Here is a 12896-nt window from a genome sequence, read left to right as displayed (position 1 = left end):
AAAAAATGTGGGTTGATGACAGTTTCATAGAGGGATGTTTTCTTTTCTACTTTATTTCATGAAAAGAGAGATGTTAAATTAAAAAAGGAAAGAAGACGAAAATCAATTTGAACATGAGAGAAATGATAAGAAAAAAGAGAGATTTTCTAAAAAAAATTATGAGTTTGTTGAAAGAGTTGGAGATTAACCGGTAATGTCTAATTAGCACGTATTTTGTCAACTTAATATAACACATCTCAAATTTATTTGTTAGATCCCACCAAAGACCAAAAGTGATGAACGAATATGAAATAATAGATGTTGAAAAAAAAGTATTGTGTTGACCAAAATAAAATTGCGTGAATGTGAATGACATCCAAAATAAATAATTTAAGATAAAAAATAAATAAACAAATTATATCCAAAAACTAAAAAAACAAATCATCATAATGTTGGAATTTTCAATGGATCCTATATTGGTTTGTATCATTGTATTAGGTTAAGAGATCACACAAATAAGATTGACACCACGTTTTTATCCAAAAAAAATAGGCATATGTATATGAGTCATCTCATAAATATGTTATTCAATATCTACTCTTCCATCCATTGCAGAAATTTAACTAATATTTTACGCACTAACATCTATCCCTCAAGTATGCAACTTTATGTGTCCCTAATTATCTGACACAACCAAATTAGGTCAAGTAGAGGCACAACATGATCAAAAAGTTGGATTGGTGGTAATTTAGTGGAAAGTGGTTTCTGTTTCTTTCTTTCATGAGAAGAGATAAAGGAAAATAGAAAGAATAAAAAAAGGCATGAAAATAAATTTGAGATTGAGAGAAATGATATCTGTAAAAAAAAAATAAGAATTGTGTGTTTTATCCATGAAGTTATAAGGAACGGAGTGAGTTATTGATAATTTTATGGGTTCGTTGAAGGGGTTGGTGATTTTTGGGTAATTAATTTACCAAAAAATTAGAAGCAATTTAAAAAAAAAACATTTAAAAATGTATAATATACACTTATTTTGTCAACTCAGCATAGCACATCATCATTTTTCTATAACTGAATCCCACCATAGATCAAACTTGAAGGAATTTAAAATAATTGAGATTAATTAAAAAATATTTCATGAAAGCGAATGATATCCAAGAACTTAAATTTAATATAAAAATCAAATAAATGACATCCAAAAACCAACAAAAAATAGTTCATCATAATGTTCATAGTTCTGACGGAGCCTACAATGGGTTGGACCATCTCATTATTCTAAGAGCAACCACACCAGTGACATTGAAATCACATCATCATCGAAAATGTTAAAACATTAGGTATATTGGTCACCTAACTTATATGTTTTTGAACATCTATGCTTGCGTCCAATGCGAAACTTTAAGTAACAATTGCACATTAACATACCTCTTTTAAGTGTAAGACTCTTTGTGTATTTGATCAGGTGACGTAGCAAAATAAGGTTAGCGAAGACACACATTGGTAAAAAAGGTAGAATGATGGTGGTTTCATAGAGGAAGGTTGATTCTCACATCTTTCACGAAAAGAGATAAAGAAAATAGAAAAAGAATATGAAAATGAAATTTGAACATGAGATAATTAAAAATAGTGTGTGTTTTACCTGTGGAAGTATTGGAAAATGTAAATAGAGCGAGTTACTGATAATTTAATGGATTAGTTGAAGGAGCTTGAGGCGTGTAATGAACTCGATTAATAATATGCTACATCTTTTTAAAATATCTAATAAACATGTACTTTGTAAACTCAGCATAACACAATTACATTTTTCCATTGCCAAATCTCCCCAAAGACAAAAAAAGATGGCATTTGAAATAATAGAAGTTGGATAGAAAAAATTGCATGAATGTAAATAACATCCTAAAACTTATTTTTAACATAAAAAAAAATTAAGCATATAACACTCAAAAATAAAACAAAAAAAGTTCATCATGACGTTCAAAGTTCTGGGGGAGCTTACAATGGGTTGGATAATCATAATTAACTAAGAGAAACCTGACAACTGAAATTGCCACCACATTTGCACCCAAAACCTTCAGATATTATGTATATTGATTGTCTCATTTATATGTTGTTCAATATATACTCTTGCATCCAATATAAAAGTTAAACCCACACATGACACATTAACATCTTTCTCTTAAATATGACACTTTCTGCATCTATATTTTATGAGATATACAAATAAGGTCAAAGACACAACATGCTAAAAAATATGGGCTGATGATGGTTTCATAGAGTGATATTTTTGTTCCTTTCCTTCACGAGAAGAGAGAAAGTAAAATAGAGAAATAAAGAAGATGAAAAAAGAATTTTAACATGAGAAAAATGAAAAGGGTAAAAAACATTAGGAGTGTGTGTTTTATCTGCGAGAGTATGAGGAATAGAGTGAGTTGCTGGTAATTTTATGGATTTAATTTGTTGAAGTTGGGGATTTCAGGGTAATTATGCTACAAAAATATTAGACTCATTAAAAAATGCCACATTATGTAAAATATCTAACAATCGTGTATTTTGTCAACTTAATAGGACACATCTACATTTCTCTATTGTCAGATTCCACCAAAAACTAAAAGTGAAGAAATTTAAAATAATTGAGGTTAAATAAAAAAAGGGAAATGCTAACCGGTGCCCCCGGGGCACCTGGTTAAGGATATGAAAAAGGAAATTATATAGTAGTTAATGCATTGAAATTGTATAATTAATTTATAATAAAATCAAAAGCAATTTCCTTTTATGGTAATAATTCCCTTTTATGGTATGCTTAACCGGTGCCTCCGGGGCACCGGTTAGCAGGACCCGCAAAAAAATGCATGAAAGCGGATGACATCTAAAAACTAAAATTTAAGATAAAAATTTAAACCAAATGATCATAATGTCAGGACTTATGTGGGAACCTACATTGAGTTGTATCATAATATTAGTCAAAGAGCAACCACACAAGTGAGATTGATATCACATATTCACCCAAAGTCTTAAGACAACATGTATAACGGTCATCTCACTTATATGTTACTCAACATATACTGTTCCATACATTGTGGAATTTTAACTCACACTAAATACATCAACATTTCTCCATTAAGCATCAAACCCTCAGTGTCTGTGATTCGCCACCAAGAACCACTTCGACTACCCCCACAATGTTTAACTGGGTTATGATACCATTGTTGGGTCTTTTGGGGGAGCCAATACCGATGCAGATCAACACATTGGAGAAAAGCAGTCATGCAAGTAAGAATGATATCACATCTTCATCCAAAATTTTAAGGTTTAAGTATATAAGTTGATTCCCTTATTTGTTGTTCGACCTACACTCATATATTCAATGTAGGGCTTTAACTCACACTTGATACATCACAATATTTTCTCCCTCAAATATGACGAAATTCTAGCCCGTGCTTGGCACGGGTGTCCATACTAGTTAAAGAAAAAATTATAACTATTCATGCACATTAAAATACAATCGATCACAAGCCATTAGGTTATTAATGGCTAGTTGACAAACAAAAAAAAAATACAGTCAATCACAAGATTAAAAATACAATAAAATACACGTTAAAAAATAAACATACACATAAGGACATTAAAGATTACAATAAGGATATTAAAGATGATCAAACAAAAATACAACAAGTGTACCAGAAAAAAAAATTATAATTGTAACTAGTCTTACCAATGCATAATTATTAATTTTTTTTATTTTTCAAGAAGAATTGAGTTTTTGTGGTGGAACTAAATAACAAAACAATGAATTTTTTTTTTAATTATATAAGAACTATGTTATGATCAATGTCTTGTGCAATCTATCTCATATGCATGAATATGAAATTAGTATAAATAAACACTATAAAATTTTCATAATAAAGATAATGTGCTTCTATAAGACATTGATTCTAATAGATGGAATTATAATGGGTTAACCTATAATAGTTGATAGATATAAAAATTAAAACTTAATTTACAAACTAAAATAGGTTAAGGAGAGTTACATACCTTATCAGTTGGTTAGAGCACATGGTACGAAAAATATAGATGGTGCAGAGAAAGAGAGAGAAAAGTGAGAGTTTTAATATCTCGTGTGTGTAACTCTATTACAAATGAATCATGTTTATAGACAAGTAAAAGAATAGGGGGTTGGCAACAAGCCGGGTTGGGGGAGGTTCAGGCTCAAAAACCCCACCCGAGCGGATGGAGGCAGGACCTACATCAACCCAAATTTTAGATCAGTTTTGGTGGGTTTGGTTTGGCAGGGTGGTTGGTTATACCGGTTGGGTTGAAACTGGTAGGGGCTGAAGGTGAGAAAAACACAAGAAGGGGGGTTGAATTGTGTTTTTAAAAAATTATTCGTTTCTCTAAAAACTGAACACACTGATCAGAAGCTAAGTGAGACAGCTTCTGAAGTGATAATCGGAATCTAAATGCAGCGGAATAAAACAGAGAGAGAGAAGAAGAACGACACAAAGCAATTATACTGGTTCCTTCCACAATCCGGAAGTAGTCCAGTCCCCCTTGCACTTCCAAGGAGATTTCACTAGAATGTAATATCTGATTGCAATTGCTCAAGCACACAGCAAGAGACTTCATTTGCTCAAGCACACTTTGCAAGAGTCTTCCTATGCTCAAGAACACAATCAAGAGACTTCCCAGCTTAAGCACAACTGCAAGAGACTTCTAACTAAACAAAATTACACAGAAAATTGTTTAAGGTTGAACACTTGATATTCAATCAGAGGTGCTCACAATACAAATCAGATACAGACTCTAAGACTTAAGAATTTCTAAGATATGACTTTGAGACACAGAAATTCTAAGTGAATGCAAAACAATTTCAGCAGAGGTTTGGCACCTGTAAAAATGTTGAGAGTCTTTCGTTCAGCATTACCAAATCTCTAAGTCTTCACTCCTTTATATAGAGGTGTGAAAGAGACGTTGTGAAATTGTCAGCACATCAAAGAGTTGTTGTTGAAGCTTGATCTTTCACCAATGATCTTTTGCCTGATTTGTTTGTTGTCCTATGAAGAACCAATTTGAAATCCATTCCTAATCCAAAGGAACATCTTTGCAGGCGAAGCCGTATTCTGGAGCTGTTTTCTTGTCTTGTAGCGTGGACACAAAACAGAGTAGTGGAGAAGGTGGTTGTACAGTTCGTACAATAGTACAATGTCAACGCTTTCGTCCAAATTGCAAGCACATGCCTTCAAACACCTTTGAAATGACCGTTGCAAAGTTCCACTAATCTTCTGCTGTCCTTTGATGAATTACAATCCATGAAACAACTCTTGAATCCTTGAATTTTCCAAATCCAGTTGATCTTCAGCTTCTGGTGAAATGGCTTCTAATGAGGCAGCTTCTGATGTTGCAGCTTCTGATGTTGCAGCTTCTGATGTTGTAGCTTCTGATGATGTCGTGGCGCTTCAGGACTTCCAGTCTTCAAGAGCACTAGTCTTCAGGAGCGCTTTAGTCTTCAGGAACACTTTACTCTCTTCAGGAGCAGCTTGACTTCAGGAGCGCTTTTTATCTTCACGAGCATATTGCCTTCAAGAGCATCTAAGCTTCAATTTTGTTGATTCCTTTTGCTCTTTATTTGTTCTTCAGTACCAATTAATGATGTAAAAATTTAACTATGATCCTGTACACTTGATTAAATATTAGCTAGTCCAATTTACAATTTTTTAATACCTTGTTATCATCAAAACTCTTTAAGGTTCATTGTTAAACACATTTTGTTCCAACAATCTCTCCCTTTTTGATGATGACAAACAATAGTATTTAAAATTGATCAATTGTTGTTAATCTAATTAACGAGTTGACTTTGGGGTTCTGAGGTTTGTAAGCTCAAAGTCTGAGGTTTGTAAGCTCTAACTCCCCCTGAGTCTGATAGTCTTTAAGGTAAGGTTTGTAAGCTCCCCCTAAGTTCTATCCAGGTTAATTAAATTCATTTTACGCACAATAAAAATATCAGAGCTTAAAAATTGAAAGAATTATCTTGAAGATAAGAAGAATGGTTCAATTAATTTTATTTGAAATTTTGATACTTCCCCTTTTTGATACACCCCTTTTTAGGTAAAACACAAAGAAGTTTTTCAAAAATTTTCAAATATTATTAATGGGGCTCAGAGCCTTTAAATACTATCACATATACTCCCCCTTTTGTCATTAACAAAAAGAAATAAACAAAAAAGAGAGAAAAACATAAGTTAAAGGTTCAGAGCGTTATATAAACACATAATGAAAGCATATTAACCATCTTCTCAAAAGAAAATAAACTAATCAGAGCATGTCAATCAATATTATCAAAGCATAAACTAGTATACATAAGATATAAACAAGTAATATTATTCAGAAGCAACAAGAGTTCACAGAGTTCAGAAGCACAAAATAGTTAGAAGCGGAAACTAAGTCAGAAGCAGAAATAACGTTTAATTATCAGAAGCATAAAGAAACAAAACAAGCTCTAGGTGTGCAACTAAGGGTTGGGCTTATTTTGATTCTCTAAAATCTTCTTTGGAATCTCTTGAGTCTCTGCAAATTTTCGGTTCATTTCTGACTTGTATTGCTCCATATCAGTTTCAAGCTTAATCATCTTCAGCTTCTGATCTTGTACCTCTCTTTCCACCTCTCTGTTTCTTTCTTCCAACACCTTGTTCTTCTGAACTAGAGCCAGATCAGGTGCAGTTTTGCTCAGATCAATCTTTGAAAGAAAAGATACATCCAAGTCCTTTGGGTGAATATATTTGGGAAGGAAATCTTCAGGTTCTCTTCCTCTAATACTCAATGGATTCTTCACCCAAGTTCCTAGGACTTCAACATTATCAGAGCCTTTTTCCATACCATTCAGCCATTCTTCCAGCTTCTGCTTAGCTTGCTCTTGAGCTTCTATGCAGGATTCATGCAGAGCTGAGATGACATATTATGCCCTTTCCTTCAGTCTCCTCCATTGCTTCTGATAGCTGACTGTGTGACCCAAATCACTTTTTCCTTCAATTAGCCTTTGAACTTCAGAAGTAATGTCTTCCCACACATCTTGTAACACTTGAGAATCCAGGAAAATGGTGGGTGGAGAAGGTTGTTTAGAAGGTTTAGGTATGGCTGTGGGTACAATGGCTAGGTTTGTTGGTTGGCCATTTGTAGTTAGGGGTTGGCTGGTTGAGGGTTGGTTAGAGTCATTGTCAATAATCATGTCAGAGGAATGATCATCTTGATCATCCTCAGAATCAATATCCATATCACACGCACCATTGTAGTGGGTGATCTTGACAATTTGTACAGGTAAAGTTGTGGAAGAAGGGGTTGGCTCAGGAACAGATTGTTCAGGAGCAATAGTTTCAGGTTCAGGTTCAGGAACAGTTGGTTTGGGAATGGCTTGTTCAGGAACAGAAGGTTCAGGAACGGTTGGTTGTGGAACAATAGATTGTGGTTGTGGTGGTGAAGTGGTCTTTTCTGGTTTAGGTTGTTGTTGTTGTTGGGGGCTTTCTAAAATGTCCTTTTCAGAAGCAGTTGCTTCAGGAGCCATTTCAGAGGCTGTTTCTGAGTTTGAATTAACCTCATCAGGTGCAATCATGTTGAGAGGTTTAATGTTAAGATGTTGAGGGTGATGGCGGAGGATACTATCAATGACTTGGTCTTTTTTCACAGCCATTTCTTCTAACTTCTGATTGATTATATGACCAACTGGCTCATAAGTGCTTGACTGAGAGGGCTTTTTGTTGGTCATGGTTGATGTTGGTTGGCTTTTTACTAGTTTTGGGTAGCGATGACCTAAGGGTTTATCATCATCAGAATCAGAAGATGATGATGATGAGGTTTCGAAAGAGGTTGAAGGAGAGTCACTGGATATCTCATGTATTACAGTTTCTGAATGTGTGGAGACATTACCTGTCGTAGAAGCTTCTGAACAATCAGCAGTTCTCTTCTGCTCTACTTCAGCAGTAACGGGAGCCATCAGAAGTTGTGAAGCTTCTGACATAGCAGTCTCTTGAAGTTCAGTAGCGATCTCCAGGGCCTTTTTAACTGCTTCAACAACTCCAGATGCAGCAGTAATAGCTTCTGCTTCCTTAAAAACATGGGGAAAGTCCTTGATCCTCCTTAATGCTGGCTTTGTAACAGCCCGATTTTTCGTTAGATTTATTTTTATTATTCTTAATTGTGTTATATGTGCTTCTATGTGATTATTTGTCTCTGTGTATATTTTTGGTTAGGAATTGTAAAATTCGGTATTAGAAGGGCATTTTAGTCATTTTGGACTTAGGGGCATTTTGGTCATTTTGAGAGCAGGGGTAATTTTGTAATTTTGCCGGAAGTTATTTTTAGTGCTTAGTAAGAGTATTATTTTACCAAGTTACTAGAAGGTGTAGTAATTATTTTATTTTACAGTTAAGTGACCGTTAGTGTCATATTTTTCTGTTAAGTGAGTAGTAACATTTTTGAGGTTTAAATAGAAATGAGTTAGGCCTATTAAGGTTGTGAGATAAGCCCAATTAGGGGAGCCTATATAAACTAAATGTTAGAAGAGAAATAGGGTTTTCCTTCACAACATTTTTCATTTGAGAAGAGAAGAGTTAGAGGCTAGAGGGAAGAACAAGTGCAAGGGTTAGAGGCAAGAGGGATTCATCATCTAGGAGTTAAATTGAAGCTTGGGTTAGAGAATCTTGGTGCTAGAGGTAAGAGGGTTAGAATTCAACCATAATTCATAACTTTTTCTTTCTTACCCATTTTTGTGAAATTGATGAATCGAATCTAATTGTTGTAAAATTCGTGCATGATTGTTGTTGTTATGTTTGAGAACATGATTTACATGATAATTGTATGTTAGTATGTGAATTAACATGTTTAAATGCATAGTTGTTGGTGCTTTGTGTTCTTGAGCAAGTTTGATGAAAATTGAAGTTGTAGTGTTGAATTGTGCATGAATTTATGTTCAAATGTTGTTGTTGTTATCTTGACATATGTTGTTGTTGGATTGATGCAATGGGTATCATTAAAATGGTGAATTGGTGATGATTATGTTGTTGTTGTTGAAAGTTGTGGAAATTGATGAATTGGTGAATTTTGATGAGATTAAGTTGAATTGTAGTGTCAATGATTTTTAATGAATGAAACAAGTTGATTATGATGAGTTATGGTATAATGATTTTCTGTTTTTGGTTGTTGTTTGGTAATGAGGAATGATTTGGGAGAAATCGGGATTTTCATATGAGATTGAGCGTTAACCGTTATGCAAAATGAGTGTGATGTGAGGTTATGGAAAGTGATTTTTGGGATGGTTGAAACTTGAATTTTTCTATACATTATGATAGAGCTAAGTTTTAGGAGAATATAGGCGAAAACGGAATTGAATTTGGGTTAACGGTCGAGATTTTACGAACGAAATGGCGAAACCGGAAAACTGGAACTGCACAGAACCGCAGCTTAGGACACTGGCTGCTGCCCATTTGCGCCTGGGCGCAGGAAGCCATGCCTGAGCGCAGCTTGGCAGCCCCTCATGGGTGCCTGCCTTATTGTGTTGTGCTGGGGTGCTTTGGGGCCAATTCCGGACTTCCAAAACCGATTCTTTCGATGTTTTTACTATTTTCTAGACTTTCTAAACCTATGGAAACATCAAAAGAATTGAGTTGAACTTGACTCCTTGAATTTAATCAAGCTTTTTGTTGATTGTTCAAGGAATGTTCAAGAACGCTGATTTTCTGAAAACTTGGTTTCTCAAAAGAATGAAGTAGGGTTAAGTATGTATGATGTTTATATGACTTCTAAAAATGGTTGTGAATGGTTCCATCAAGTTTGAATTTGTTTTGCTTTGAAAATGGGAATTTTGTAAAAAGTTATCAATTGAGACGAACTTCGGAATTTTTGTTAATTCTCCATATGTGGCCGATGAAATGTTTATGTAACCTCTACTGCACGTATATGTGACTTGTGAGGATACACGGCATAGGCAATTGAGCTCGTTTACTTGGTTTTGGGTTAGGTGCTCAATTAATTTCAATGTTGTGATTTTTTTTTTGAGACGAACTTGATTGAAAATGATCATTGAGGGCCAACTGCTTATGAATCCTTTATGGATTAGATTGATATGATTATGAGATTATGTATGAATGGTTGTTAGGTGATGAATATGATGTTTGTGATCATATGTTGTATTTGTTCCTCTATTTGGATTGTAAGGAATTATGTGGAAATGTGGCAACTATATGTTGATTTATGTGGAGATGATTGATGATGTGTATGTGTGACAACTATATGTTGATTGAATTATGCATGTTGTTGGTGATTGTATATTTGTCAAGTGGTGGTGAATTGTTGTCGATGCATATATACTAATTGAATGGTGATGAACATGTTTATGTTATGTTATTTGTTGAACATGTTAAATGACGTTGATTGTTGGTGGTGAGTTTATACATGCTAGTTTTGATGTGATTAGCGATGAATGCGTGTATATACATATAGCCGTTGATTATAGCCGTTGAACCGTGGTGAACATATGCATTGTGGATTGAGTCATATGTTCATGCATCATATGTCGTGTCGGATGTTATATCCATATTGCCGTTGACCGGATACTTGTATCCATATTGCCGTTGATTATAGCCATTGATAATGATGTTTTTGTTGCATCATAAGGTGACGACCTTGGAGGAGTTTGGTACCACATGCATCTAGAGAAGAGTCTAGAGCATCATATGCATTTGATTAATTGATGAGTCGTGTCATAATTGAATATGTGACTTGGTGAATTTGTATGTTGGTGAAATTTGGTGAATGTTGTGATTATGTGGATTGGTGTATATGTACATTGGTGAATTTTGTGGATGGTTGTGAATAATTGTATTATGCTCTAATTGCATGTCTTAATTGTTTGTGCTTATACACTTGGTGAATCATTTGATGATGGTTATTTTAATAATAATGATGAAGTGAGATTTGTATATGTATATATACATATATGATGTGGTGATGTTCTTTGATAATGATGATGGCTTGCTTATAACTTCGATATGACGAATTGTACTTGTTGAGATAAGCATGCTAGATGAGTAATGAAGTGAGTAATGTTTTCATTGATTGATGTTGATAAATGATGAGCTTTTGTTGATGACTTGATTAGAGGTTGAATATGTATGCTATGCTATGATAATAATGTGATAGCTTGAAATGTAAGTGATGGGGGATAATAATGATCATGTAATGCTAGTGTTCTAGGAGGGAGGGTTATGTATATGTGATACGTGTATGATACACTTATTGATATGAACTTGGAATGATGATATGGAATGGTTTGAATGGTATGAGAATCATGAATACTGTGAATACATGTATGATTTGTTATTTTGTATTCTTGAATATATCTTTCATTTCCAATGTTCTTGTTTAAATCTTTTATGGATTATGATGATGTAATGCTAACCCTCAGTGGTCTGTGGTGGACCGCCTACCTCTCTGTATGGATGGGTAGACGGCGTGCAGGATGCTTAGTTGTTGCTTGTTGATGCCGAGGAGTGGAGTTCCTCTCTTTACATGCAAGTGTCTAGATTAGGGCTCTGATCTAGGGTAGTTCTTGCATGTTGTTTTATTTGACTATGTATTTGGAGTTGAGATATTCTGTTATTTGAGATTTGGATGATACATTTGTATTTAGTTTGGAGATCCAGAGATTGTTTATGAATTATATGTTGTTCCGCTGCTATGTAGTATAACATGATCTTTATGCATGTATGAATTGTGGTTTATTCGGAGACGTAGCATCTATTTCTAGAATATTTCTGTTGTATTCGCGCGTTTTACCGCTTAATAGAAATAGGGTGTTCCAGGCTTCCTCTTCCTTTTTGGTATAGCAGGTTGATCAGGAACAACCAAAGGAGTGGCAGCTTCTTCAGTTGGTGGCAGTGTAGAACCACCAATCTTGAGCTTATCAGAAGCAGCTTTTGCCTTCTTTGCAGGTGTTTCAACTTCCAGATACTCTTCTGCAGTCATCTTTCTCTTTGACTTTCTGCCTTTTGCTCGTGGCAGAGCACCACCATACACAATCTTTTTATTGATGGAGTGGGGAGGGGTAGCAAGCTTGTTCAACAAGTTATGAACTCTGCTAAAATCCACACTATCCGGAGTATTTGGGTTGAAAGGAACAACAGATACTTCAATGACAAGCACCACATTGTAGAGTTCTTAATTCACAATATCATAGCTGAAGTGAAGCTAGGCTTTAATCTTGCTATGGTCCATGGTACCTCTGCTATGGCAGATTTCAAGCTTTCTCAGCTGTTTGGCATCCACTTAAAACCTAATAGAGTGAAAATAGTGGTTGAGGTTAAATGGGAGCCACCTAGCTCAGGTTGGATCAAAATCAATTGTGATGGCTCATCCATTGGTTCTCCTTCTATAAATTCTATTGGCTTTGTTATCAAGGATGCTCGGTCTAATTTTTTAGGCACTTTTGCCCAAAACATTGGAAATGCCACTGCCTTAGAGGCTGAATTCAACTCTTGTATGATGGCTATAGAAAAAGCCTTGGAATTACATCTGAACAATTTATGGATAGAGACAGATTCAATCACTGTGGTGAAAGCTTTCAGGCAGAGTGTTGGAGTTCCTTGGCATCTGGCTGCTAGATGGCAGAACTGCTTGATCAAAGGAGCATGTCATCGATGCAAGTTCACTCATATTCACAAAGAGGGTAACTTGGTTGAAGATTCTTTGGCTAAAAATGGTCAACAGCTAGCTCTTTACTCCTCACAGTGGTGGGAGCCTCCACCTCTTTTTGTTCTTTCTTTGCTTTATAGAGATAGCTTAGGCCTTTCCTTTTCTAGACTAAACATGAACTGATTTGTACTCAAGGTTCAGGCATCTCCTGCTTTTATTTCATTTTACTTGATCAAAAAAAA

General features: G+C 34.9%; 1 long non-coding RNA gene across 1 annotated transcript; it reads left to right on the top strand.

Moving 5' to 3' along the window:
- Positions 1–8537: 8537 nt before the first annotated feature.
- Positions 8538–11752, top strand: LOC146936937 (uncharacterized). The gene is made up of 2 exons (XR_015030793.1): positions 8538–8678; positions 11471–11752. It is a non-coding gene; the product is annotated as an uncharacterized LOC146936937 (long non-coding RNA).
- Positions 11753–12896: the final 1144 nt, after the last annotated feature.

This window comes from Medicago sativa, chromosome 3 (genome assembly GCF_051527215.1).
Source record: "Medicago sativa cultivar Bolivia chromosome 3, Bolivia_mono, whole genome shotgun sequence".
Classification (NCBI taxonomy): Eukaryota; Viridiplantae; Streptophyta; class Magnoliopsida; order Fabales; family Fabaceae; genus Medicago; species Medicago sativa.
This window is presented reverse-complemented; position numbering and strand designations above follow the sequence as displayed.